Genomic DNA, 24,819 nt, shown 5'->3' with positions numbered 1-24,819 from the left:
GTGTCTGAATTGCACAGCCTGGAGGTGGCTGAAGAATGAGGATACTAACTATATAGTGGCTGAATGGCACAGCCTGGAGGTGGCATCCGGAGTGCTAAAAGTTACCCTAATGCAAGGAATTTCTGAAACTGGACCTTAAAGGGGTATTTCAGGCAAAACCTTTTTTTTATATATATCAACTGGCTCCGGAAAGTTAAACAGATTTGTAAATTACTTCTATTAAAAAATCTTAATCCTTCCATTAGTTATTAGCTTCTGAAGTTTTCTGTCTAACTGCTCAATGATGATGTCACGTCCCGGGAGCTGTGCATGATGGGAGAATATACCCATAGGAACTGCACAGCTCCCGGGACGTGAGTCATCAGTGAGCAGTTAGACAGAAAACAACTACTCAACTTCAGAAGCTCATAACTATTGGAAGGATTAAGATTTTTTTAATAGAAGTAATTTACAAATCTGTTTAATTTTCCGGAGCCAGTTGAGATATATATATATATATATATATATATATATATATATAAGTTTTGACCTGGAATACTCCTTTATGTTTTGCAGTATCCATGGCAGCACAATGAGAGCCCTGAGGTGGTAGCATTAGCATGAGGAGACCATAGAGCAGCACAATTAGAGAGCCTGGAGGTGGCAGCATTAACATGAGGAGACCATAGAACAGCACAATTAGAGAGCCTGGAGGTGGCAGCATCAGCAAGAGGAGACCATAGAGCAGCACAATGACAGAGCCTGGAGGTGGCAGCCGCAGCATTAGGGCCAATCCAACTGAGAGTTGAGTCTGAGGAACCCACCGACTGTTGACTGGGGGTGTCGGATGTCACTTGGGATGAAGTGGATGACCGAGTGAACCTCACTTGGGATGAAGTGGATGACCGAGTGACCCTCACTTGGGATGAAGTGGATGACCGAGTGAACCGATCAATCATGGCTGCTGGGTTGCTGGTCGCAACATGACTGCTAGCAGACACCGGGATCTCAGACCTCTCGCTACGACTCCGGCTGCCACACACCCCTACTCTGCTGCGACCTCTGCCTGTGCCTGATGAATTTAGGCCTCTGCCACTCTTCTGTGCATGTCCTGGCAATACCCTTCCTGACATACTTATTGCGTATATGAGGGGAGTACAATATGCTTCACTACGCTTACAATAGTATTTGTCTGGAACAGCAGCAGGTGTGTACTATTCGCTGTCCTTTCACAGTATCTAGGCCCTTGAAAATTAACAAGTAAAAAATAGTACACTACTTAGATGTAGGTATGTGGTATGCACTTATGAGGGCAGAAAAATGCGCTACAATACCACTAAAAACTCTATAATTTATTTAAAACCCCAGCCGGTGATTACTTTTGGCTGTCCTTTCACAGTATGTAGGCCCTTGACAGATTAACACTTACAAAATAGTACACTACTTAGAGGTACATATGCGGTATGCACTGCTGAGGGCAGAAAAATGTGCTACAGTACCCTTAAAAAATTTTTTAAAAACACCAGCAGTACACAACAGTGCTGCAGCCAAAAAACCTGTGTACTAAACACAAAATTGCACTCTTCAAAGACTATTAGGAATGGACTGCTGGTTATTATACTACCTACAGACTAGTATAACCAGACACTGAATTGCGCAGAAAAATTATTCCTGCCTCCTCTGCTAAGGTTTATGAAGTTGATGCAGCTTGTTTAAATGTATGAGGCAACACAGAGCTATCTGCCCCTCTCTGTAATACAATGCTGAAGAAAGTGACTGGGAGGTTAATGCCTGCAGCAAAAATCCTTTTCAGTAAAAAAAACACTGCTCTCTGTCCACCAGAACGCTGATGTGACTAGGAGGATGCTGCTGGAATGCGCTTTTCTCTGCTGTAACACACACACACAAACACAGTGATGTCCGTCCTATCTGTATGCAGTGTAATGAATGATATGATGAGCCGCAAAATGGCTGCCAATTATATAGGACTGTGACATCACAGGGGTCACTGGCTGCTGATAGGCTGCATCCTGCATGTGATTCAGGGTCATTCCGCCTACTTCCCTTCCCGCCTATCCTTCCCGCCTTCCCAGAGTCCCTTTCCCCATGTACTGACATGTGGATCTACCATTTTAGATGCCCTGGAGCCTTGAATGTTGTAAAATGGAGCTTAATGAAGCGATTTGTGTGATAGAATCGCGGCAATATTCGCATTAATTGCGATTCGAAGATTACCGGAAATTCGTAATGAATTTGGGTTAGTCAGCTTCGATTCACTCATCTCTACTCATAAGTGCATACCACATACCTACATCTAAGTAGTGTACTATTTTGTACCTGTTAATCTGTCAAGTGCCAAAATCCTGTGAAAGTCCAGGCAAAAGTATTCACCGGCTGGTGTTTTTAAATTTTTAAGTGTACTGTAATGCATTTTTCTGCCCTCATAAGTGCAAACCACATATGAATATCTAAGTAGTGTACTATTTTGTACCAGTTAATCTGTCAAGGGCCTAGATACTGTGAAAGGACTGCCAATAGTACACACCTGCTGCTGTTTTAAACAAAATATTGTTTTAAGCATAATGAAGCGTATTGTACTCCCCTCATATACGCAATAAGTATTTCAGGCAGAGTAGTGCCAGGACATTCACAGATGAGTGGCAGAGGCATAAATTCATCAGGCGCAGACAAAGGTCGCAGCAGAGTAGGGGTGTGTGCCAGCCAGAGTCGCAGAGAGATGTCTGAGCTTCCGGTGTCAGCTAGAAGTCATGTTGTGACCAGCAACTCAGCAGCCATGATTGATCGTTTCACTCGGTCATCCACTTCATCTCAAGTGACATCCAACAGTCCCAGTCGGTGGGTTTCTCAGACTCAACCCTCAGTTGGCATGGCCCTCAGGCTGCTGCTGCCACCTCCAGGCTCTGTCATTGTGCTGCTCTATTGTCTCCTCATGCAAATGCTACCTCCTCCACGCTCTGTCATTGGGCCACCATATGGTCTCCTCATGCTGATGCTACCACCTCAAGACTCTGTCATTGTGCCGCCATATGGTCTCCTCATGCTGATGTTTCCACCTCCAGGCTCTCTCATTGTGCTTATCTATAGTCTCCTCATGCTGATGTTGCCACCACGAGGCTCTCTCATTGTGCTGCTCTATGGTCTCCTCATGCTAATGCTACAGCCTCCAGGCACTGTCATTGTGCTGCCATGGATACTGCAAAACATAATTAAGGAGCTGGTCCCCAGTTTCAGAAATTCCTCTGCATTAGGGTCACTTTCAGGACTCCTTATGCTGCTGCCACCTCCAGGCTGTGTCATTCAGCCACCACTATATGGTCTCCTCATACTTCAGCCAACTCCAGGCTGTGCCATTCAGACAGTATATGGTTTACTGATGCAGCTGGGCCTAAAAATATTTTACGGTAGCACTAGCTACCATAAATCTTCAATTTCAATTTTAAAATTAATCTTTTAATCTTAGGGATTGTGAAGCCCTATTGTCTACTAATGCTTCAGCCACCTCCAGGCTGTGCCATTCAGCCGCAATATGAAACAGCTTGGAGTGATAACAATGAACCATAACGGATTAAATGAAACATTTGAACTTTCATAGTCGGGGGGTGCTGAGAGGCAGGGGCTAGAACAGGTGGTATCTCGTCTGGCGGAGGACTGCCTGCTCCATGCTCACCAGAATGGGTACTCAAAAAATTTAAATAAATTCAAATTAAATTAAATTAAATTAAAAGGACATGCAAAAATCTCTTTATCCTCTTCACTTTTGACACCATATGGTCTCCCTGCTGCCACATTGAGGCGCTGCAGCAGTGATTCTAATAGCAATGCTTGTAATCTGCATGTCATACTGAATAACAGTATTATTTCATTATTACACTCCATATGCATGTTAGAACAAAGCAAACTGTTCTACACCCCTATTGAGGTTCTCTGTAGGTCAGAAATAGCCGTTTTTAATACAGATTCGCCGCAAATAAATTCGACCCAAAACAAATTTTTTCGGAAAATACTGCTAATCGGTCCAATCAATTTTTTTCTAAAGTTTGCTCATCTCTAGTTGCCGACCCCTCGTCTAGAGTATAGGCTTAGAATTCAGCCTTTGATGCTATTGTCCTTTTTAAGATTTACCCTCCCCATGGTGTTCTATTTTAGATCCCATTTGTATGTGCTGCCTTAGGATCAAGAGGAAAAGCAAAATTGTTCTTACCTGTATTTTTGATTTCCTTGAGTCCTAAGGCAGCACACAAATACCATCCCAATACTATTTTTTCTGTAATTTTTAAATACGCATGTGTGATCTGTAGGAGAGGGTTCTTATCAGGTCAGCAATTAACAATTCTAATTTTTTGATTATTTTGCAAGGTGGACGGTCCTAGGGTGGAGTCTGGGGGATGAATTATCCCATCTTTGTGCTGCTTTAGGACTCAAGGAAATCAAAATTACAGGTAAAAACTATTTTGTTTATATATTGTATATAATTATGTACAGCGTGTATAATTTATACATCTCCTGTATATAGTGATATGGACCAAGCTGGTATAACCAGGGTATATACTGTATATAATTATTTACTATCTGGTAACTATGTCATATGTGTATAGATGTAAATGTTTTACATTTTCTTGTATATAGCGTGAAAGAAGATTAATTGCCTGGTTTTAATGGGAAAATATATGTGAACTTGTCGCCATCTCCAATGCCCTTGTTTTCCTACATTAAAGAGAAAGTCAATGGAGGCTCTCAAGGCAGAAGATGTGCAGCTGACAGATCCCATCTCTCGATCCGATCTGGGACTTGTTAGGAAGCTTATTAGTGATAATGTGTTCGGATTTTCACAGCCTGCTGACACAGAAAATTGCTTTTGTGCTTTGGGGAGAGTGTGTCACTTTTTCAGAAGTTCTCCAGAGCACAGAGCAGGGGTGATACTAAAAGTAAAGATAGAAAATGGGGGGGGGGGGGGGGGGGGGAGTCAATATATTTACTATGAGAAGTCTCTGAGAGTGCATTTTCTATGAACAGAATATCTATATCAGTGAATTATATTTTTTTTTACCTGTCACATATTTGTTATAAAAGGGCATCTCTGGAGGGCACCAGCTGGATGAATTTCTTCCTCATGCAACGGGTCTTAGCTCTGTCTTTTTGTTATGCAACAACCAATGTGACCTGTAGTAGATAACATTAAACAACAATTTTGTCATTGATTCCTACAGTCTTAAATCTTAACATGATAGAAGCGGTATTATAGTAGTTATATTCTTGTATATGGGGGTCAGTATTATAGGCGTAATATTCTTGTACATAGGTGGCAGTATTATAGTAGTTATATTCATGTGTATGGGAGACAGTATTATAGGCGTAGGGCTCTGTGCAGGCGCTTGGCTTGTCAATCATCCTGCTGTGTGAGCCAGAAGCATGTCACAGAGCCTCACTGCACAGAGCCCTGCTTCCACTCATTGGCCTCGCTGCACAGAGCCCTGCTTGTCCTCGCTGCACAGAGTCCTGCTTGTTCTTGCTGTACAGAGACCTGCTTGTCCTCACTGCACAGAGCCCTGCTTGTCCTCAGTGTACAGAGCCCTGCTTGTCCTCACTGCACAGAGCCCTGCTTGTCCTCACTGCATAGAGCCCTGCTTGTCCTCAGTGTACAGAGCCCTGCTTGTCCTCACTGCACAGAGCCCTGCTTGTCCTCACTGCACAGAGTCCTGCTTGTCCTCACTGCACAGAGCCCTGTTTGTCCTCAGTGTACAGAGCCCTGCTTGTCCTCAGTGTACAGAGCCCTGCTTGTCCTCAGTGTATAGAGCCCTGCTTGTCCTCAGTGTACAGAGCCATGCTTGTCCTCACTGCACAGAACCCTGCTTGTCCTCAGTGTACCGAGTCCTGCTTGTCCTCATAGTACAGAGCCCTGCTTGTCCTCAGTGTACAGAGCCCTGCTTGTCCTCACTGCACAGAGCCCTGCTTGTCCTCACTGCACAGAGCCCTGCTTGTCCTCACTGCACAGAGCCCTGCTTGTCCTCAGTGTACAGAGCCCTGCTTGTCCTCACTGCACAGAGCCCTGCTTGTCCTCACTGCACAGAGCCCTGCTTTTCCTCACTGCACAGAGCCCTGCTTGTCCTCAGTATACAGAGACCTGCTTGTCCTCAGTGTACAGAACCCTGCTTGTCCTCAGTGTACAGAGCCCTGCTTGTCCTCAGTGTACAGAGCCCTGCTTGTCCTCAGTGTACAGAGCCCTGCTTGTCCTCAGTGCACAGAGCCCTGCTTGTCCTTAGTGCACAGAGCCCTGCTTGTCCTCAGTGCACAGAGCCCTGCTTGTCCTCAGTGCACAGAGCCCTGCTTGTCCTCAGTGTACAGATCTCCGCTTGTCCTCACTGCACAGAGCTCTTCTTGTCCTCAGTGTGCAGAGCTCTGCTTGTCCTCAGTGTACGGAGCCCTGCTTGTCCTCACTGCACAGAGCCCTGCTTGTCCTCACTGCACAGAGTCCTGCTTGTCCTCACTGCACAGAGCCCTGCTTGTTCACCCACACTTCCTGTATTTGAACTTTTCATAGACAATAACTGCAGGGACAAAAATTAAAAAAAAAATCAACCAATGTATATTACATATAGCCTTGGGTGAATGTTACCTGTGGTTGCCAATGTATCGGCTTGTGTTGGTGAAGGTGTCACTGTGAGCAGGGTATGAGCTCATCCTGGAAGGAAGCTGGCAGGCTCCGCTGCGAGGTGGCACGAATCTGCATCCGGGCAGACTGGAGACTGCAGAGCTTGAAAGGTAATCACGTATAAAAGGCAAACTGTATATCAAATTGTGGCAGCAATAAGATGGCAGTACTGGGCAAATGGTGTCCAGATGCATTTTGGGGATGTACCCCTTTTTCAATGGCTTGCCAGAGTGAGTTTTTATAGTGTACCAAATTGATTGATTGGCATCCTGGTGATGGTACTTGTAATAGATGACATGGATTGGGATCAGGAGTTGTGTAACTGCTTGAATGAGAAATAAACTGCGAGTGCAAATGCATAAAATATGCAGTCTTTGTGAAAATGAAACAATCATATAATTAAGAGGGACGATCTGTTGAAGTTCCTGAAAGGAAAGAAACAGCTGTCATCGGTTAACCCACTAGTGTTCGGCATCCCGGTGTGGCGTGGAGCCGCTTTACCTGCATGTCCCAGTAATAAACACGAAGTTACTACAACGTGGTGAGTTGCCTGTACTTTCTTCTTGATTATTTGGATTTGCATTCATCCTATCACTATCGCAGTACATGAGCACCACCGCATGAAGATACGCTGCTAGAGTACGCACACAGACTGTTTAAGGGAGAATATATAGAGGGAGAGCAGTGCCAGCACTTCAATCTCTGTTGTGAAGTCTTGTGAATATAATTAAGAGGGTATAGATTTTATTAGCAGCTAAATTTTATAAGTTTCCGAGAAACACAGTAAAAGAGCTAGTGTATAGAAGTTTGAGTATATGAATATGTGAAAGAATACAATATATGGAAAAGAAATAGATGGGTGCATAGCATAGTGCACATATAGAGGGACATTTATCATTGTTTGCTTATGTATTCTTTTTTTTTTGTCATTTTTTCCTTACTTTTTTTTTTGCTTATGTGTGACTTATTTATCAACTGGTTTCAGCCTGTAAGCAATTTCACGTAAGCAATTTTTCCTTTTTTTACTTTGGTAGTAGCTTTTTCAGCTCCATGTTTGAGCTGGAGTAAATTTAGTCAATTTTTTACCTTGTTGCGACTTTTTTTTTGCGCAGTTGCGACTGTCGCAGTTGATAAATACCCGACTAAAGCAAATCCATTTTGAAAAATTTACTACGTAAGCAAGTTAGAATTTTCTTGCTTTTCATGTTCCTCATGCAAATTATCGCACGAAAACACACGTAGTCGCAGTTGCGACAATTTTGCGACAATTATAGTGAACAAAACCTGACTAAACCTGTTGATAAATGTCCATCATAGTGACTGGAATAATGGATAGTGTGTAGATATAATATCTAGAGTGATGGGATATATTGATGTTATGGAATGAGATAGGGATGATAGATGTCAAAGGAAAAATTTATTGTAGTGAAATAGAAAATAGGAAAAAATGGAAAATAAGCAAAAAAAAACTGAAGATAGTAGAAGCTGAACAATAAATATTGTGTGTGAAAATCAAAGTGGAGATAAAAATACATTTAAAAATTGGAAATGGAAATAAAAATACCAGACTGTTGCTATTGGAGACAACTACTGTCAATCACATATATCGTTGCTCCACTGACTCCAATGGCATTTACTTTCTCAAGGCACTATTGAACTTTTACAGCAAAGGGGCATACTGCTTTTCATTAGTATTTTTTCCCCCAAACTGACACTGTATCATTATTATCCAATTTTGGTGGTCTAAGACACTTACGATCCCCCTGTAGCCATAGGAGTGAGGTGGCAGAGGTGCCACCCCTCCTATCTCTGCTATTGGTGGTCTAGACGTGACCACCAATAGCAGATTAGGGGCGGGGGGGGTTACTTTCATTTTCCCCGTTCTGCCCACCCACAATAGGCGGGGCAGGACGGGAAAATGACGGGGACCGAACGCCGAAGATCCACTTACCCGTCGGTGGAAGCTGCGGGACCGGATCGGCGGCGGTGATCGGCGCGGGCGGCGATGTCGTGCGGCAGAAGAGGACGGCTCCCTGGATCCGACGGAAGCTGGTAAGTTGCCTAGCAACATCTAGAGGGCTACAGTCTGAGACTGTAGCCCTCCAGATGTTGCAAAACTACAACTCCCAGCATGCCCAGACAGCTGCTGTGCATGGTGGGAGATGCAGTTTTGCAACAGCTGGAGGTCTACAGTTTAGAGACCACTGCACAGTGATCTCTATACTGTAGCACTCTAGATCTTGCAAAACTACAACTCCCAGCATGCCCACATAGCTGTTTGCTGTCTGTGCATGCTGGAATTTGTAGTTTTGCAACATCTGGAAGTCCACAGTTTGGAGATGCACTGGTCTCTATCTGTAGCCCTCCAGATGTTGCAAAACTGCAAATCCCAGCATGCCGAAACAGCTGTCTCGGCATGCTGGGAGTTTAAATTGCGATCCCTCCAGCTGTTGCATAACTAGATCTCCCAGTATGCCCTTCGGCGATCAGTACATGCTGGGAGTTGGAGTTTAGCAACAGCTGGAGACACCCTGTTTGGGAATCACTGGCGTAGAATACCCCTATGTCCACCCCTATGCAATCCCTAATTTAGTCCTCAAATGCGCATGGCGCTCTCACTTCAGAGCCCTGTCGTATTTCAAGGAACCAGTTTAGGGCCACATATGGGGTATCTCCGTAATAGGGAGAAATTGCGTTACAAATTTTGGGGGGCTTTTTCTCCTTTAACCCCTTATGAAAAGGAAAAGTTGGGGGCTACACCAGCCTGTCAGTGTAAAAAAAATAAAAATTTTACACTAACATGCTGGTGTTGTCCTTTACTTTTTATTTTCACAAGTGTTAAAAGGAAAAAAAAGCCCCCCAAAATTTGTAACGCAATTTCTCCTGAGTACAGAAATACCCCATATGTGGGCGTAAAATGCTCTGCGGACGCATAACAAGGCTCAAGAGTGAGAGCGCACTATGTACATTTGAGGCCTACATTGGTGATGTGCACAGGGGTGGCTGATTTTACAGCGGTTCTGACATAAACGCAAAAAAATAAATACCCACATGTGATCCCATTTTGGAAACTACACCCCTCACGGAAAGTAACAAGGGGTATGGTGAGCCTTAACACCCCACAGGCGTTTGCCGAATTTGGATGGAAAAATGAAAAAAAAAAATTTTCACAAAAATGCTGGTGTTACCCAAAATTTTTCATTTTCACAAGTAAACATAGGAAAAAAGCCCCTCAAAATTTGTAACCCCATTTTTTCTGACTAAGAAAATACCCCATATGTGGATGTAAAGTGCTCTGCTGGCGAACTACAATGCTCAGAAGAGAAGGAGCACCATTGGGATTTTGAAGATAAAATTTGTCCGGAATTGAAGGCTACGTGTGTTTACAAAGCCCCCATAGAGCCAGAACAATGGAACCCCCCACATATGACCCAATTTTGGAAACTACACCCCTCATGTAATGTAATAAGGGGTACAGTGAGCGTTTACGCCCCACAGGTGTCTGACAGATTTTTGGAACAGTGGTCCGTGAAAATGAAAAATGTAATTTTTCCTTTGCACAGTCCACTGTTCCAAAGATCTGTCAAGCGCCAGTGGGGTGTAAATACTCACTGCACCCCTTATTAAATTCTGTGGGTGGTGTAGTTTCCAAAATGGGGTCACGTGGGGGGGTCCACTGTTCTGGCACCACGGGGGGCTTTGTAAACGCACATGGCCCCCGACTTCTATTCCAACCAAATTCTGTCTTCAAAAGCTCAATGGCGCTCCTTCTCTTTTGAGCATTGTAGTGCGCCAGCAGATCACTTGATGTCCACACATGGGGTATTTCCATACTCAGAAGAAATGGGGTTACAAATTTTGGGGGTCATTTTCTCCTATTACCCCTTGTAAAAATATAAAATGTGGGGGAAAACCAGCAATTTAGTGAAAAAAATTTTTTTTTTCATTTACACATCCGACTTTAGCAAAAAGTCTTCAAACACCTGTGAGGTTTTAAGGCTCACTGTACCTCTTGATGTGTTCCTTGAGGGGTGTAGTTTCTAAAATAGTATGCCATGTGTTTTTTTTTTTTTTTTGCTGTTCTGGCACCATAGGGGCTTCCTAAATGCAACATGCCCCACAAAAACCATTTCAGAAAAACTCACTCTCCAAAATCCCATTGTCGCTCCTTCCCTTCTGAGCCCTCTACTGCGCCCGCCGTACACTTGACATACACATATGAGGTATTTCCTTACTCGAGAGAAATGGGCTACACATTTTAGGAAGATTTCTCTCCTTTTACCCCTTGTTAAAATTCAAAAACTGGGTCTACAAGAACATGCCAGTGTAAAAAATGAAGATTTTGAATTTTCTCTTTCAATTTGCTGCTATTCCTGTGAAACACCTAAAGGGTTAACAAACCTTTTGAATGTCATTTTGAATACTTTGGGGGGTGCAGTTTTTATAATGGGGTCATTTTGGGGGTATTTCTAATAAGAAGGCCCTTCAAATCCACTTCAAAACGGAACTGGTCCCTGAAAAATTTTGATTTTGAAAATGTTGTGAAAAATTTGAAAATTGCTGCTGAACTTTGAAGCCCTCTGGTGTCTTCCAAAAGTAAAAACATGTCAATGTTATGATGCAAACATAAAGTAGACATGTTGTATATGTGAATCAATTTATAATTTAATTGGAATATTAATTTTCTAAAATTTTAAATTTTTTCATCAAATTTTGGAATTTTTCACCAAGAAACGATGCAAGGATCCACAAAATTTTACCACTAACGTAAAGTGGAATATGTCACGAAAAAACAATCTCGGAATCAGAATGAAAGGTAAAAGCATTCCAGAGTTATTAATGCTTAAAGTGACAGTGGTCAGATGTGCAAAAAATGGCTGGGTTCTACAGTGAAAATTGGCTGGGTCCTTAAAGGGTTAAAGGGGTATTCCGGGAATTTTTTTTATTTGACTATGCTACAGGGGCTGTAAAGTTAGCGTAGTTCATAATATAGTGTCTGTACCTGTGTGTGACGGTTTTCTCACAATTCTTATGTTATTTTCACCCCAATATTTATTTTTAACAGCATACAGAATGACTGCTGTCTCTGAATTTTTCCCAGCTTGCAATGCGGTCGAGACCTGACTCACTAGTCAGCTGATGACAGGGAGCCTGTCTGCTTCAATGGGTGGAGGGATCAATCTGCAACTAATGCAACAGCTGTAGGCATCCTGATTGAAGACCACAGGTCTGCAGCTCATTTAGTTTCAATGGGTGGGGTAGTTGATCTGTGGGAAGGAGGGAAATGGTATCATGGGATTTGTAGGCACACAAGAAAACTGAAAACAGGAAATACAAGGTCACAAAAAGCTACCCACGGTATTATGGTAATCTCACAACATAGCCATTTAGCCCAAGACAAGTGCAGATCCTTCCTAAGCATGTCCCTTACTGCCTGCCAGGTATGTACTAAAATCACCTTATGGTGGAGAACCCCTTTAATCTGCTGAGCTCATCCTGTTCTTTATTATGTTGTCTTCAGATCAGACTGCAAGTTCAACATGCCAAGTCCTCACTTTAAAGATTCCATTACTTTTGGCTGGTTCCACAATTTAGTAACTACATCTATATATCCCTTTATATATAAGAAATATAGAGCTGAGACACACTGGCCCTGACTTTGAAGGCTCCCTGGTTCTTTACCAAGGAGAGATGTTCTCTCTGTTATTGAATTATCTGATAGGTGTCTTCCTTCATTGCTGGGTCTTCAGAATCTCCTACTTCATTACAATAGTACTTAGAAAGTGATTACCTTGTAAGAACATTCTCTTCCACTGTTTTCTTGACAGTCAGTGGGAGGAGAGGAACTTCCTAAGTATCATGTACATAGAATAACAAGTACCTGCTAGATATGTAAAGTTTTTCTCAACTGAATTGCTGGATGCATGCGGTGACAGGTGTTTACGTCTAATATTGTTATTCCCAGTACTGTGAACTTCAGAAGGTTCTTCAAGGAGGCCTCTAGCACCCCATCTGCCTTAGCACTTAGTACTCACTGTCCATGCCTTGTTTCTGTATAGAGAGCACAAGGCACATACAGGAATTACAGTTATGTAGACCTCATTGTTGTTTGTTTGATTTATATATTTTGTACTATATTTTGTATACCGTATTTTTCGTCCTATAGGACGCACCGGCGTATTAGCCGCACCCAATTTATAGGTGCAAAATCAAAAAAAATAAAGATTTTGAACCCAATAGTGGTCTTCAACCTGCGGACCTCCAGATGTTGCAAAACTACAACTCCCAGCATGCCCGGACAGCCGTTGGCTGTCCGGGCATGCTGGGAGTTATAGTTTTGCAACATCTGGAGGTCCACAGATTGAAGACCACTGCATAGGAGGTAATACTCATGTGTCCCAGCCGCTCCAGACCCGTCACCGCTGCCCTGGATGTCGCTCCATCACTGTCGCCGTGTCCCCATCGCTCCGGAACGTCTCTGCTGCCGGCCGGGTATCCTCGCTCTCCGTCGCTGCCATCACGTCGTTACGCACGCCGACGCACATACGCGACAACGTGATGACGAGGAAGGAGAGCGCCAGCCATACAGGGGATCCCTGAACGGAGAAGACAACGAGGAGGCAGGTAAGGTCCCTGCACATTGTGTTGAGTTTTAGTGTTTGGTTGGTGGGTTAAAGGGGTACTCCGACCCTGAGACATCTTATCCCTTATCCAAAGTATAGGGGATAAGATGTCTCACGGCGCGGTTCCCGCCGCTGGGGACCCCCGCAATCATGTATTCGCCACCCACCTGTTTGAGCTGCACGCTGCGGTTCCAGCTCACAAACAGCCAGGTGGCGACCACGGGGCCGGATTATGGTGACATCACGACTCCGCCCCCGTGTAATGTCACCCCCGCCCCCACTATGCAAGTCTATGGGAGGGGGCATGGCGGCCCCTCCCATAGACTTGCATAGCGGGGCTGACGTCACACGGGGGGCGGAGTTGTGACGTCACGATACTCCGGCCCCGTGTTCTCCACCTGGCTGTTTGTGAACTGGAACCATGGTGTGCAGCTCAAACAGGTGGGTGGCGAACACAAAATTGCGGGGGTCCCCATCGGGGGGACCCGCACGGTGAGACATCTTATCCCCTATCCTTTGGATAGGGTATAAGATGTCTCTGGGCCGGAGTACCACTTTAACCCCTTAAGGACCGGAGGTTTTTCCGTTTTTGCATTTTCGTTTTTTGCTCCTTGCCTTTAAAAAATCATAACTCTTTCAAATTTACACCTAAAAATCCATATGATGGCTTATTATTTGCGCCACCAATTCTACTTTGTAATGACGTCAGTCATTTTGCCCAAAAATCTATGGTGAAGCGGGAAAAAAAATCATTGTGCGACAAAATTGAAAAAAAAACGCTGTTTTGTAACTTTTGGGGGCTTCCGTTTCTACATAGTACATTTTTCGGTAAAAATGACACCTTATCTTTATTCTGTAGGTCCATACGATTAAAATGATACCCTACTTATATAGGTTTGATTTTGTCGGACTTCTGGAAAAAATCATAACTACATGCAGGAAAATTAATACGTTTAAAATTGTCATCTTCTGACCCCTATAACTTTTTTATTTTTCCGTGTATGGGGAGGTATGAGGGCTCATTTTTGCGCCGTGATCTGAAGTTTTTAACGGTACCATTTTTGCATTGATAGGACTTATTGATCAATGATATAAAAAGTGACCAAAAATGCACTATTTTGGACTTTGGAATTTTTTTGCGCGCACGCCATTGATTTAATTAATGATAGATTTTTATAATTCGGACATTTCCGCACGCGGTGATACCATATATGTTTATTTTTATTTTTATTTACACTGTGTTTTTTTTTTTTATTGGAAAAGGGGGGTGATTCAAACTTTTAATAGGGGAGGAGTTAAATGATCTTTATTCACTTTTTTTTTCACTTTTTTTTTGCAGTGTTATAGGTCCCATAGGGACCTATAACACTGCACACACTGATCTTCTATGTTGATCACTGGTTTCTCATAAGAAACCAGTGATCAACAATTCTGCCGGATGACTGCTCATGCCTGGATCTCAGGCACTGAGCACTCATTCGGCGATCGGACAGCGAGGAGGCAGGAAGGGGCCCTCCCGCTGTCCTGTCAGCTGTTCGGGATGCCGCGATTAGCCGCGGCTATCCCGAACAGCCCGACTGAGCTAGCCGGGAACTTTCACTTTCACTTTTAGCCGCGCGGCTCAGCTTTGAGCGCGCGGCTAAAGGGTTAATAGCGCGCGGCGCCGCGATCGGCGCTGCGCGCTATTAGAGGCGGGTCCCGGCTTCACTATGACACCGGGCCCGCCATGATATGACGCGGGGTTACTGTGTAACCCCGCGTTATATCAGAAGAGCAGGACCAAGGACGTACCGGTACGTCCTTGGTCCTTAAGGGGTTAAAGGGGGGAAGGGGGTGTTCTGAGGAACTTTATATATACAGAAAATCCTGGGCTGGTTCATGGACTTCTGTTATCATGTACTGGGGGCATGGGAATGTGGGACCAGCTTAGCAGTGCCAAGGTATCCTTGTTAGCGGAAGATTGTTTATTATTATTGTAATGTTTTTCATTTTTAAATAAAAGATCTACAGTTATGTAGACGACGCTAAGCAATAAGGGGGCATGAAGATACGGGGGCTTGAAGATTAATTTTATAGTACATTCTTCCTGCCTCAAGGAACTGGAATAAATTCTTTTTAATTGCTTTCTCCTTGCACAGCTTCACACATAAGTAGTTAAACCATTTGACAATATTACAAGTGTCTGTACAGTGAAGGTATTTCTTTTTGGCAACTGATGAAATGAAGCCCAAAAGCCTGTGGAAATGTAACAGGATCTGATAAATTCTCCCAATGTGAACATCATTTGCCTTTCTCCAGTGTAGGATTAAAAATGAAAACACATTGTAAACCTCTTCAGGAAAAGACTATTTTCGTGACTTGTATATTATAAACTGTGACAATATTATTAAAGGGGTTCTCCGGTGGAAAACAATTTATTTTAAATCAACTTGTGCCAGAAAGTTAAACAGATTTGTAAACCTTAATCCATCCAGTTCTTATCAGCTGCTGTATACTACAGAGAAAGTTATTTTCTTATTGAATTTATTTTCTGTCTGATCACAGTGCTCTCTGCTGACACCTCTGTCCATGTCAGGAACTGTCCAGAGCAGGTTAGGTTTGTTATGGGGATTTGCTCCTGCTCTGGACAGTTCCTAAAATGGACAGAGGTGTCAGCAGAGAGCACTGTGGTCAGACAGAAAATAAATTAAAAAAGAAAAGAACTTCCTCTGTAGTATACAGCAGCTGATAAGTACTGGAAGGATTAAGATTTTTTAATAGAAGTAATTTACAAATCTGTATAACTTTCTGGCACCAGTTGATTTAAAATATATTTTTTTCCACCAGAGTACCCCTTTAATGTTAGAAGCACAAGGTATTTATATGGTAATAAATAATACTAAATGTCCTGTGTATCTGTTAAACATATCTATAGGCCTCAAGTTCACCCGAAGGAGGTCAAAAGTGAGGCCTTCTGGTCTAAGCCTGGTAGGTAGGTATACATGTATACCTTTTTGTTTCCTTTGATAGAATGGTTTAGTCAACTATACTAGTCTATCCAGAGGCATCCTTCATGCACATAGGCATCACTTTTTGACAGGATGCAGACATACAGCCCTACAGAGCATTGTAAATGTCATGAGAATACAACCATATGTGACTGTAGTCTTAATCTCCTATTCACAGGATAGGTGATAAATGTATGTGATAGCCTGGGGGATGTAGGGTATGGGGAGTATAGCTGTGCGGTGACTAAAGGGTGTTTGTTAACCCTTGCTATTCGTGACACCAGGGTGAGGGCTCCTCAGTAATGCTTGTCCTACCGCCCGCCACCCTTCCCAAGAGTGATAGGGAAGTTGATAATAATAGAATATCCACAACCGGAGAGTTTTCTGAAACAGGTTTAATTTTTACTGAAGATTTTCTGCAAGCTTCATTAACGGAACAGTCTCTATGCATACAACTGCTTTCTTTGGAGATTGACAAAGGTTGGGACTTAAACAATTTAGAGTCTTTAAGGTATTATGCGCTGTTCCACTGGATTTAGGGGATTTAGTTGCGGTCCAGTAGTCATGCTAGCTTTAGCGGGGGCAGTTTAGAACTCACGGTTTTAGTTCAGCTGAAGCCGGTAGGTTTTCAGGCCTAGCGTGTCTTTGCAAGTTGCGCAGATCCGTCCTGTTAGTCCGGCATCCACGATAGCAGCAACCCAAGAGAGTGATAATTGGTTACAGCTCCCTTATATGGGCAGCGGCTGGACTAGTGCTAATTGGTCCAATACTGATGTCAATCACCATTACAACAGATTATGGGTAACATGTGACCCAAGGACCTCCAAAAGTCCTCCAACATGCCATAGAGGATTTCAACATGGTCAAATGACCGAAGGTCCTGCGCCGCTGAACAAGGTAAGTACTATACATTATATTAGATATAAATTATTATTAAATATACACATGCTTAACATAACAAGAAACAAATGCACACCTGCACTCACCGCTAGGGTACCGCAACTCCGGCCTCAATCGCCCTGTGCCTCCAAACTAACGACCGGGCATATCAGACGTGGAGCGCTCAGAAAAGGCGACTGCCGGCGGTTTCACGCAATCACTATGTGCTTCATCTGGCCTCATTTACGTCATCGCGCCGTGCTACCTAAAATAGTGCACCTGCTGTGATCATGTGACCAAAGATGACGTCAGCCACAAACATAAAGGTAAGGAAATAATACAAATAATAATAACTCCCTATTACCAAGCTAACCGAAGCTACCTGGTTAAACTATACTAACACAAAATTATAAGAAAGGTGACAAATCCAATCTATCATTGAGCCCCAAAGGGCCCTGCGCATCCAGTGTTAAAATCCAATGCTCCTCAGCTCGCAGCAAAGCCCGCCTCCTGTCCATTCTTCTCGGACCTTTATCAATATGCATCAGGCCCCCAAATTACACATACAAATGCTTAACATTAGAGGATTAGAGTAGAGAAGAGGCGAATAGGGGCTGTCCCACCTGGGGGACCCTATCTGAGCGTAGTTACTCTGACTATGGGGGCCTCTACACTAGGTACGGTATGCAATACGGTACCGGGACACCACATGTATGATCACTGGGGATACAACCTTTGAGACCTCCACCAGATGAGAGAATGGTGTTAATGAATTGCTCTTTGTAGTGGTAGTGTGTCTGCTTTACTATTACTCCATTCCCTATCATTGTCACTAGCAAAGACAGTTGAGTAAGGGTACATTGGGAATACTCTTCATTTAAGCAGTGGGGGACCAAGTAGTGGTATCCCCAACAACTAAAAATGTATCATCTATTCCGTGGATAGGTAGTAAATGCTCAAGTACATTTTCTTGGTAAATCATAGAATGATTGTGTAGGCTTGTCTCTAGCACACATGCACAAAATAATAAAAAAAAAAAAAGCATCCAGATAGGAGGATAACAAGAGCACCCAATAACATAGGTGGACTTGGGACAACCAGGGACACGGAGAGAAGGAAGCAATGGAAGGTATTTAGGATTTCTTGAATTCCTCAAGCAATTGTAGAATGGCTGCTCAAGTACATTAAATAGATGATATCACAGGTATTAAATTATCTGCTCACATACAACTGAAGCATGATTGTGCATACATACACATGAATGCTCAGCGGGTTTACACAATTCTTATCTATTATGCATGGAGACTTTTATAAATAATTGTCCCAATAATGCTACTGGAAAGTGCTACAGTAGTTGCTGATATACACCTTGTAAAGGTGACTACAGGGCGGGCGGCAGGACGCTCCTTCCCGTAGGCTTGCATTGCGGGGCGGAGCGTGACGTCACACGCCGGCGCAGGCGTGACGTCACACGCCGCCCGCCCTGTAGTCGCCCGTAATCAGTCCCGGAGCGAACACGCTCCGGAGACTGATTACAAACGGGGTGCCGTGTGCATGATCCCGGGGGTCGCCAGCGGCGGGACTCCCGCGATCAGGCATTTTATCCCCTATCCTTTGGATAGGGGATAAGATGTTTAAGCACCGGAGAACCCCTTTAAAAATGTCTGCAATCAGACATCTTATCCCCTATCTTTTGGATAGGGTATAAAAGATGTCTAGTAGCGGAGTACCCCTTTAAAACCCATTGTACTATAAGTTTGCATTCTTCATTTACAGAACCCAATTGGTAGCCTGCTTTTACATTCAGTTTTCTTCTTATGTGGGTCTCCTCTCCCATTAAGGGTATGTCAGTAACCCAGAATCTCCACCCGGATCTCCACCCTGAGATATTCTAGTTTGGAGATTCTGCCTGAGCAACTGCCATAGAAATCCTTCAGCGCTAAGGCTGCGTCAACCAGCAGTGTCACCATTGACAGCAATGCAGTCTGCGTGTAATTTCGCTGAAGGAATGAATATGTTCTGTGGCAGAATCTTCTACCGCTGAAATTTTGCAGTGTGAATAGGTATGTGGAAGACCCAATCACTGCAATGCTAGATGAGTGCAGCAGAATCTCTTGGCAGAATTACTGTTCAGGATTCGGTGTGGAGATTCCGTAGCGTGAGCGAGGCATAAACATGCTGGAGGTGTAAGTTATGTATTCAGGAGGTTACTGCAGGTGCTCTGTTTTATTTCTAGGTGCCCATAGCCGTTAGTTAAAAGGGGTTATTCAGGAATAGAAAAACAGACTTATTTCTTCCAAAAACAGCATCACACCTGTCCTCAGGTTGTGTGGGGTGTTACAGCTTTTCTCCATTCACTTCAATGGAACTGAGTTGCACTACCACACTCAACCTGAGGACAGGAACGGCGGTGGTTTTTTAAGAAATCAGCGGTCTTTTTCAAGTTCTGGAATACCCCTTTAACATCAGGGGACATTATTAATCCCTTATGGACTAGGCCCATTTTGGCCTTAAGGACCAGGCCAATTTTATTTTTGCATTTTCAGGGCTTGTTTTTTGCATCATCAATTTTACTTTGGAATTACATCACTCACATCACGCAATGAAATTTTGGAATGTTTTGCTTTCACGCTGTATACTTTCCGGTAAAAATGACATGTTTTCTTTATTCTGTGTGTCAATATACTTTTTTTTATAATTAAAAAAAAAAAAATCTCAAACTATTTTAACAAAATTAGTATGTTTAAAATTGCCCTATTTCGACCACCTATAACGTTCCCATTTTTTTTATATATGGGGCAGTATGAGGGCTCATCTGTGCCATGATCTGTCATTTTTATCAGTACCACTTTTGCTTATATTTTACTTTTTATTCACTTTTTATTAATTTATAATTTTTTGGGAATAAAATGGGACAAAAAAGCAGCAATTTTGGACTTTTTTTTTTACGTTTACGCCATTCACCGTACAGTATAATTAACATTATGTTTTGATAGTTTGGACATTTAAGTACACGGCAATACCAAATATGTTTGTAAATTTTTTTATGCTTTTTGGGGGGTAAAATGGGGAAAAAGGGATGATTTACATTTTTATTGGGGTAGGGGATCTTTCATTTTTTTTTTTTTACACTTTTTATGTCCCCATAGGGGACTATTTATAGCAATCATTTGATTGCTAATACTGTTCAGTGCTATGCATAGGACCAGAGACCACAGACCAGAGCAGAAGACCCCTGGAGATGGCCGGAGGCCGGTCAGGAGACATCCCACCACCATGCTGGATGATTGTATCCCCGCGGCAGCGCTGCAAGCCATCCGGTCATCCATTTTAAGTGCTGCACTGCCGCAGAGGCCGTGATCTGTATCACTGATGTCCGCCATTACTGGTGGGTCGCTGGCTACTGACTGCAGCCGGGACCTGCTGCGCATGATGCAAGCACCAGTCCAGTGCTCGCGTCATGTGCATGGCCTAAATGTACGTCATGGTGCTCTAAGTACCTCTGCATCATGATGTACATTTATGTCCATTGTCGTTAACCTCCTGAGCGGTTATCCCGAGCGTGACTCGGGGTTAATTTTCCCTGCCAGGATCGGTAACCCCGAGTCACGCTCGGGGTAGAATTGCAGAGTTGGCAGCCGGGCTGCACGATATATCGCAAAAGCAATGCGATATAGCGATGCGGCCCCCGGGAAAACATGTGATTATCTGCTCGGGTCGGCTCCTGAGGCGGGGGATGGCAAGAGCAGGTAAAGAAAATACTAAAAGTCAGTGCTTCCCTACCAGGGGGCCTCCAGCTGTTGCAAAACTACAACTCTCAGCATGCCCGAACAGCCAAAGGCTGTCCAGGCATGCTGGGAGTAGTAGTTTCACAAAAGCTGGAGGCACCCTGTTAGAAAAACACTGAGCTAAGTGAGAAAGGAATAAAATTAAAAAAAACTTTTGCTTACCTAATCCCGGTCCCTGCATATGCCGTTCCCCACCGTGCGCTCTGGTCCCTGCTCTCTTCACTATTCATCTTCTAGGACCTTTCTCTTTTCAGCCAATCACAGGCCGCAGTGGTGTCACTTGTCAAGCCAGTGATTGGTTGAAGGGGAAAGGACTTGTTCTGCAGCAAATACACTAGGTTTGAAATCTGCCCGGCAAACCCAGTGTGTGTTACTGCAAGACAAGAATGTGACAAGGGGGGGGGGGGGGATGTGACATGAAGGGGGGGATGTGACAAGGGGGGAAGAATGTGACAAGGGGGGGGGATGTAACATGGAGGGGGGAGAATGTAACAGGGGGGAATGTGACAAGGGGGGAAGAATGGGACAAGGAGGGGGGAGAATGTGACAAGGGGGGGGATGTGACAAGGGGGAGGAGAATGTGATAAGGGGGGGGGATGTGACAAGGGAGGGGGAATGTGACGGGGAGATGTGAAATGGGCGGGGGGATGTGAAATGGGCAGGGGGAGATGTGAAATTCAATGCAAAACTTGTACCGCTTTTGGTACAAATTTCCAGACAGAATCATACCGCCAGGGAGGTTAAGGGGGTAAACTTTCCTGGAGTTAATAAAATGAAAACACAGTTAGGGATCTAAAGTAAAAAAACCATCGGTAAACACAGATGTCAGTAAACACAGAGTCACTCATCTAAAAGCATCTAACTCCTCATTACTGTAACATTGTCCTGTACAGCAAGGACACAGGATCAAGGGCAATGTGATTTGTTGCCAGTAAATCAGATACAGATAATGTGGCAATTACTGAACACTAATCTGTAACATCTTCTGAGAAGCTCCAATCTGCTGCCTGTTGTTTTCAGCTGGCTCCAGGGGAGATGGATACAACAATATGCTCAAAGACAATACATCTTCTCATAAATGTATGATGAGCAGAAGTGTCCAAATCTAAATGGTTTTCTTTCCATCGCTTCCCGGGATAGGAGAAGTTGCTGAGAATCCCTTTAGACAGCTCCTTTATTCATTTGTCTTTGAAGTAACATTACTTACTGGTAAGAATTTTTTCTGATAATAGACTTTTTGGGAATATGAAAGGGGTTATTCAGGGAGCAGAAAAGTTATTACTTTTTCTCCATAACCATCGAGATCTAAGGTACTCTATTGCGATCATGCCATTCTAGTAAAACCATGCCCCCGCATGCATTTCCATTGGGCACCACATGATGCCTGGTTTTGCCTGAATGAGATGATCGCAATAAAGTACCCACTAAAGTTCCATCTAAGAAGTCATATTTCCAGGATTGGACTGAGGAACTGGAAATCTGGGGAGCGAGAAAAGGTAATAAGATAACCCCTTTAAGGGAAGCTGTTCCACCAACAACCCATCCCCTGTACACAGAATATGATCATGGCAGGTTCAACCTCTGGGATCCTCCACAATCTTGAGAACTTTGGTCCCTAGATTGTCACTTTATCAATAACAGGTAATAATGTATTGATATATTATATTAAAGCAAAATTTGAGCAATTAAAAGATCACTCTATGAAAAAAAAAGTTTTTAAATATTTTTAACCCCTTAAGGACAAAGGATGAAAATGTACATCCAAAATGGTGGTACTTAACGCACAAGGACGTACATTTATGTCATGTGCATAATGCAAACACTGAAGTGAAGCTCGCAGTGTGCACAGCAGGTCCTGACTGCTATGAACTGCCAGGGACCCGTCGGTAATGTCGGACATCAGCGATCGCACTGATGTCCGCCATTAACCCCTTCAATCAATAAAGATCAGAGCATCACCGGCAGTGAGGGGATTCTAATGGATGATTGGATCGTCCGCGGCACTGCTGTGAGGATCTGAACATCCAATATGGCGGATGGAAGTCCCCTTACCTGCTCTGGCCATCATACCGGGGTCTTTTTCTCTCATCTGCCTTCCAGGACAACAGAGAAGAAGATCACCGATAATACTGATCAGTGCTATGCCTATTGTTACGCCGAGCGCTCCGGGTCCCCGCTCCTCCCCGGAGCGCTCGCAGCGTTCTCTCATTCGCAGCGCCCCGGTCAGACCTGCTGCGATATTACTCCCAGCCGGGATGCGGTTCGCGATGCGGGACACGCCCGCTCGCGATGCGCATCTCGGCTCCCGTACCTGACCCGTTCCCCGTCTGTGTTGTCCCGGCGCGCGCGGCCCCGCTCCTTAGGGCGCGCGCGCCGGGTCTCTGCAATTTAAAGGGCCGCTGCGCCACTGATTGGCGCAGCAGGCCTAATCAGTATTCTCACCTGTGCACTCCCTACTTATACCTCACTTCCCCTGCACTCCCTCGCCGGATCTTGTTGCCATTGTGCCAGTGAAAGCGTTTCCTTGTGTGTTGCTAGCCTGTGTTCCAGACCTCCTGCCGTTGCCCCTGACTAGGATCCTTGCTGCCTGCCCTGACCTTCTGCTACGTCCGACCTTGCTCTTGTCTACTCCCTTGTACCGCGCTTATCTCAGCAGTCAGAGAGGTTGAGCCGTTGCCGGTGGATACGACCTGGTTGCTACCGCTGCTGCAAGACCATCCCGCTTTGCGGCGGGCTCTGGTGAATACCAGTAGCAACTTAGAACCGGTCCACCGACACGGTCCACGCCAATCCCTCTCTGGCACAGAGGATCCACCTCCAGCCAGCCGAATCGTGACACCTATGCATAGCATTGAACATTATTAGCAATCTAATGATTGCTATCAATAGTCCCCTATGGGGACATAAAAATTTTTAAAAAAATTGTAAAAGAAAATAAAAAGTTCAAATTTTTTTTTTTAAAAAAGCCCCTTCCCCAGTAAAAATTTAAATGGCCCCTTTTTCCTATTTTACCCCAAAAAGCTTTGGTATTACCACATAAATATCTGAACTATCAAAATATAATGGTAATGATCCCTAACGGTAAACTACGTAAACATAAAAAAAAAAAAAAAGTCCAAAATTGCTGCTTTTTTTTTGTCACATCTCATTCCAGAAAAATGAAATAAAAAGTGATCAAAAAGTCACATGTAAGCAAAATTGGTGCCAATAAAATCTACAGTTCATGGCGCAAAAAAAAACCCTCATACAGCACTGTGTACAGAAAAATAAGAGAGTTTGAGGGGTCAGAAAAGGGCGATATAAAAACATACAAATTTTGTTTAAAAAGTCAAATTTTCTATTTTTTTAAAGTAGTACAATAATGGAAAAGTATGTAAACATGGGTATCATTTTAATTGTATTGACCAACAGAACAATCAAAACATGTAATGTGCAAAATTGCGGTTTACATTTATTTTAATTCCTCCACAAAATTATATTTTTTGGGTTGTGCCATACATTCTATGGTAGTAAAAAGGTGTCAATACAAAGTACAATTGGTTTCACAACCAATTTGGATTTGGCAAGGAGGAAAAAAACGAAAATGCAAAAAGGAAATTGGCTTTGTCCTTAACCCCTTAATGACCTAGGGTGTATGGATACGCCATGGCTTTCTGGTACTTAAGGACCCAGGCATAGGCATGCGCAGCCTATTGCATTAGGGTGTGCACCCTAAAGCACAAACTCCCGCTGCGCGTGTGTGTATATATATATATATATATATATATATATATATATATACGCACACATACACACAGTTAGTATAGTTCCCCCACATTGGGTGCAGCATAGTTCCCCCACATTAGGTGCAGTATAAGTCCCGCCACATTAGGTGCAGTATAATTCCCGCCACA

The sequence above is a fragment of the Hyla sarda genome, chromosome 12, assembly GCF_029499605.1.
Source record: "Hyla sarda isolate aHylSar1 chromosome 12, aHylSar1.hap1, whole genome shotgun sequence".
Taxonomy (NCBI): Eukaryota; Metazoa; Chordata; class Amphibia; order Anura; family Hylidae; genus Hyla; species Hyla sarda.
The sequence above is the reverse complement of the archived record's forward strand: the minus strand, read 5'-3'. Positions refer to the sequence as shown.